Consider the following 6,246-nt stretch of genomic DNA (forward strand, 5'->3'; position numbering starts at 1 on the left):
TTCCTCTCCTCTTTTCATACATTTGTTTTCCATGTCTGTGAAGACTGAGTGTTCTTGACTGGGGTTGTTTCCATTCTCTCCTGTGTCCTGGTCTCCTTACCCTCATGAAAATGTTAAATTTTAGTGTCCATTCCAGGGTGCTTACTTGATTTGGTGTGTAGTCAAGGTAAGTGTGATCTTGGTGGCAAACAAACAGACAGTTTTGGGGGCTGTTTTGGGCAAGAATGAACTGGCATGTGAGCTGGAAGATTTAACACAGAGATCTGGGAAGTGAGACAGCCTCAGTGTGCTGGGTTCACTAGAGGTTGTGTGCATGGCAGCAGACACCAGAGGGATCTCAGACCACCCACAAACCCTTGGCTGATGGTACCTGCTCATGTAAAATTCAATGCTGAGATTGATTTGAAAGTAGCCTGAAGTTTGGGTGTGCTCCCTGTCTACATTCAGATCCATCAGTAGAGAGTGGAAATCTTACCTCCTCAAGGTGTTGTGTACAACCTCCAACCAATATGAACACCAACCTAAGTAGAAACAGGGCCTTAGGGAATCAAGTTTAAAAATGAAAACAGGAAAAACCAAATGAACTGTGACATCAGTGATCATACATTACAGAAAGATGGACTTCATATATTTAATCTAGCTATAAGACCTGGACAGAATGAATGGGATAGCTATTCAAAGACTTGAGAAATAAATAATAGTAGGTGGATTGGGAAAGAAAACCAGAATTTATTTTTATTTTTTTAAACAAAAATTTTAAATGTTTATCTTTATGTCTTCCTCCCATAAGAATGAAGAAGATGGCATGTTGGAGATAAGGCTAGAAAGAATTTACTGAGGAAACTCTTTAATACATTTCTGATTTATGAATTATGCAAAAATTTTATACAGTCTTCAAATAAATTGCTGTTAAAAATAAACCCTACATTACATTGAAAACAAAGTAAAATGAATGAACTTAATTGTGCATTAAGTTGGTCAAATAACCATACAGGGAAATGATTATTCCAAGTCATTTTGAAAAGAAAATAATCCATTTTTCATCCTAGGTAGGCTGTGGTGTAAGGAAAAATAAACTAAATAAATAAAGAGCTAGATAAACTTTACACTTCACTCGACAGACTTATTATTGGAATATTAGTATTGCAATTTGGAAAGAATTTTCTTTTTCTTTTCTTTTTTGTCTTTTTGCTTTTTCTTGGGCCGCTCCCCCGGCATATGGAGGTTCCCAGGCTAGGGGTCTAATCAGAGCTGTAGCTACCGGCTTCCGCCAGAGCCACAGCAATGCAGGATCTGAGCCCCATCTGCAACCTACACCACAGCTCACTGCAATGCCGGATCCTTACCCCACTGAGCAAGGCCAGGGATCGAACCTGCAAGCTCATGGTTCCTAGTCAGATTCATTAACCACTGCGCCACGATGGGAACTCTGAAAGAATTTTCTATATATTCTAGGATAAAGCATATGATAAAATGTGTTTCATATAATTAGAAAGATTTACAAAGTAATAGAAAAGAGATACAATAATAAAATCAAAGCTGGAAAGCCAGAATTTAAACTAACATTGAATTGATGATGTTTACAAATTTTTCTCTGGTGTCTCCTGGCAGTGGGCACAAAAGTACAGTAAAAAAAGAGCACCAGGAGAAGCCCTTTAGTTCAGGCTCAAAGAGTGTAGGATTTCCCCCTTTGTTTCTTTGTTGTATTGTGCACATGAGCAACACCATTGTGACAGTGTAGTGGCCCCAGTGGGAGTCTGCTGGAGCCAAAACTTTCGGGGTGGGAATCTGATTTTTTTCAATCTATAGCCCTTTTGAGAGGGGAGAGGTGCTGGAAATGGACCTAATCATTAATGGCCAACTATGCCTAATCCAGGAGGTTTGGAGAACTTCCTGGTTGTTGAATACATGAAGGTTCTAGAGAGGACATGAGAGCTCTACAGGCCTTCCCACCTACCTTGCCTCCTATATCTGGCCCTTCCTAAATTACATCCTTTTTCGAACAAACTGGTAATCTAGTAACTTATCAAACCTGAGGAGGAGTTTGTGGGAAATTTTGACCTATAGCATAGGGACAACCTGGACTTTTGATTGGCTTGTGACATGACAGGAAGTCTTGTGGGACTGAGCACTGTAATCTGTGGGACCTGACACTAACTCCAGGTAGATAATGTCAGAATTGACTTGAGTTGTAAGCCGCCCAGTTGGTGACTTCAAAGAATGGGAGAATTGCTTGGTGTGAGGAAAAGCAAAATCTTCTGACACATCTGTTGTCAGAAGTGTGCTGCGAGTAAGGAGAAGCAAAAGAATTTTCCCTTTTAACTGTATATGTGTGTTTTACAAAACCCAGATAAAGCAGCACCAGTGTCAAATATGAGCTCTTCACAATAGTGCAAAGGAATGAATCCCAGTGTTTCCCCTATTCCAGAAAAAGAGACTAAAATGGAGCAGCCACTGAGGGAGAAGGAATGTGAGAAGAATAGGGTGTCAGAGTCACAAAAAGAGCCAAGTATTTCAAGTCATAGTATAGTTATCAAGATGGTGTTTGTGTCCATGCCAATTCCAAGAGATATCAGGACTCACAAACCAGGCTAAGCTACTTTAAGAAGAGGAGGAAAGAGCTCTGTGGAGGGAAACAAAGGTAAAAATTGAGAGTTGACTCAGAAATCTTTTCAGGGCAGCCTTGGGAAATGAGAGATTAAAAGACGAAAATGTCCACATTCCCCAGTATTCAGAATGTAAACTGAAATCTTAACATCCTGAGAGCAAGGTCAGAATGGTTAATATGTCCTCCTTGGAAGTTAAATGTAATGCCTAAATCATAACCCATTCTTGGAGATACAGCAAAGAAGGACATAGGAGGGAAGAAGAGAGAATATTATATTCCTCATTTTATACCCTGTGCCTCTCCTCTTCTAACACACATGACAGTTGTAATTTCTTGTTTAAATGTCTTTATCCAGATTGATTATAAAATGTATTTTAATGTCCATGAGGGCCCTATATAATGTGGACAGCGGGCATTTCAAAAATATATGTTAAACTAAATTGTGTTACCCACCTTCCCCCCAAATAGGAAGAAGGATAAATCTTCCTACGTGATTAAGGGAAATAAATACAAATATGTATATATATGACCATGTAGGTTGGATAATAACAGCTGATGAATTTACATTTTGAGTTAAAGATCAGCTGTTGAGTTTGAGAGGAAATTCCCCAGATGATGGGCCAGAGAAATTTGGAATACCTTAGAAAGCCCAGAGAATAAAGTATTAATGGAAGAGCTATCCATTGATTTTTATTTTGAAAGTATGTAGGACTCAATACGTCATCTTGTACCTTCATTACAAGATGCCTGAGAGAGGCGTCAGATGGATGCTTATTCTTGCCTCTGTTATATGTCCCCTTGCCACAGTCATTTTTTTCCCTTTTGCCTAGAGAAGCCAGTCACAAGAGCCAGCCACAACAGCCTTTCCATTGGTGTCAATAACTTAGTACTAGAGTTTTGATGAAAACAGGCAAATGCAGGGCAATGTCACTCCTTTACTCTCTTCTCCAACATAAGGATGGTAGATTATATCTAGGAAGGTGGACTTCTCCCAGGGCTATTGCTTCCCAAGGGTTTAAAGGTAAACCTTGACTGGAAGTGTGGTTGGTGAGTCTACCAGCATGATCTACAGTGACTTTTGTGGTTCTTTGGGATTTACTGGTTCTCCTCTGATCTCTTCTCAAACTTGTGGAGACTGATAAAGACTGGAGCCAGTCTCTGGTCCTTTCCTCCTGCACACTATTAGACAAAGCAGCTCATATTCCTAGGGTAACATAAGTACACAGGTAAAAGAAATAGACATCTGGAGTTTCCATTGTGGCTAAGTGAATTAAGGATTCAACATAGTCTCCATGAGAACGAGGGTTTGATCCCCAGCATCTCTCAGTGGGTTAAGGATTCAGTGTTGCCCCAAGTTTGTGGTGTAGGTCACAGATGTGGCTTGGATCCAGGGTTGCTATGGCTATGGTATAGGCCCTAGCTGCAGCTCCTATTAGATTCCTAGCCCAGGAACTTCCATATGCCACAGATGTGGCCATAAAAAAAAAGAAGAGAAATAGACATCTGATAAATAAGAGAGAGACAACAAAGATGATAGCATATGACTAATGCATAGTGACCGGAATGGACTGTCAATCTTAATATCTATCAAAATAAAATAAAAGGCACAAACATCGTAACAGACAAAGACAGATGTTGCATACTGACATTATGAACTTATTAATTCAGTATCACAATATATCAAGCAACAACAGATAGAACTGCAGGAGGAAATGAATACATTTTCAAGATTTGTTGGAGATTTTAATCTTAGAAACTTCTGGATCTAGCAGGAAAAAATAAGCAGACATATTCAAGATGTGGACAATTAATAATCATGAGCTATCTCTAGTCTTTTATTAAGTGATTGTATTATCATATAATTAGTATACATAGCTATATACAGCATATAACTAGTTGATATTAAAAATATGATTGTATTGTGTACACACCTTTTCATTTTGCCATTGTAATTTTTGTATAGATTTTTAGAAGTGAGATTGCTATGTACAAGGGTAAAAGCTAGCTATTGCCATTTCCTTCCATGAATATTATATTGTTTTATATTTCTACCAACAATGAATCAGAATGTGCTGTTCTTGTGTAGCAGATTGTTTTTTCCAATCTGAAGTGTGACATGGTATCTCAGAGAGTTATAATTCTTATTTTTCTTATTATGAGGGAGGTTGTATATCATTTCATATTATTAAAAGTTACATTTATATTTCCATGAACTGCTCATTTGTCTGGCATATTGTGTGTGTGTGTGTGTGTGTGTGCGTGCGTGTGCATGTGTGTGAGTGTGTAGAGAACTTATTTTTAGAAAATTTTTTTGTGTTAGGGATGTTAATTATTAGTCTGCTATATATTTTTCCTATTTATCACTTAGCTTATAGTCTGTGTGTTTATTATTCAAAAGGTTTTGATATTTGTTTAATAGAATTTATTTTGAGTCTTAGGAACAGTTTTGCTACTTCTAGGTTATATAGAAATTCACCCCTGTTTTTTAGTATTTCTATGTTTCCATTTTTTTAAACATTTAGATTTCTGGTCCATTTGGAATTTACCTGCTTTGTAATTTGTGAAATAGACGTATTTTTTCTTTTTAAAAAGTATGATATGTAGATTTATCAATACTATTTACTGTAATACACAGTAATTAATTGATTAATTTTTGAACATCATAATACTATTTATTGAAGTAGAAAGAACTTAAAATTTTTTACTTCAAGAGTTCAGTATAGTAAACTGAAAACATGGATAATAAAATGCTGCTCTTTATTTTTATTTCCTAATCATAATATAGCCCAATTATAAATTAGGGTAATTACATTGAAATTTTCATGAAAAACAAGCAGTATTAATAATGGGCTTTTACAGAAACCACCTTTTTTGTTTGTTTTACAAAGTCTTGACTAACTGTTACCTGATTATGCCAATAAGAATTATCCTTCAAAGATTTCTTTTAAGAGAAAAATTTTGTTCCTTTGTTTTTCTTTTTAAAATTGGGAAACTGTAGGAGTTCCCGTCGTGGCACAGTGGTTAACGAATCCGACTAAGAACCATGAGGTTGCAGGTTCGGTCCCTGGCCTTGCTCAGTGGGTTAACAATCCGGTGTGGCCGTGAGCAGTGATGTAGGTTGCAGACGTGGCTCGGATCCCCCGTTGCTGTGGCTCTGGTGTAGGCTGGTGGCTACAGCTCCAATTTGACCCCTAGCCTGGGAACCTCCATATGCCGCGGGAGCGGCCCAAGAATTGGCAAAAAGACAAAAATAAATAAATAAATAAATAAAATTGGGAAACTGTAAAACAAAAGAAATGGAAATATATAGTAAAAGCTGCTTATTCAGTGTTCTAACTGCTCGTATTAAACCTCTCTTTAGGAAAACTTATCCAGTAAAATTGAATCAACATACAATTTATTTATGGTAACAGCTTTTTCAAATTGAGCTTTTAAAAAAGTACATTTAACTACAAAAGTAAGATTAAATAGGTGCTTATACAATATATTTATCTTTAAAATGTTAATAATATAAAATGTTGATGCCCATGTCAACAGTACATTATACATAACACACGTTACTTAAAGGTCATTTTCTTTCCAGTAATAATGTAGATAAAAGCACAATATTTATTGCTTATATTAAATGCAGGTTAAAG

The sequence above is a fragment of the Phacochoerus africanus genome, chromosome 4 (genome assembly GCF_016906955.1).
Source record: "Phacochoerus africanus isolate WHEZ1 chromosome 4, ROS_Pafr_v1, whole genome shotgun sequence".
In the NCBI taxonomy this organism is placed as follows: Eukaryota; Metazoa; Chordata; class Mammalia; order Artiodactyla; family Suidae; genus Phacochoerus; species Phacochoerus africanus.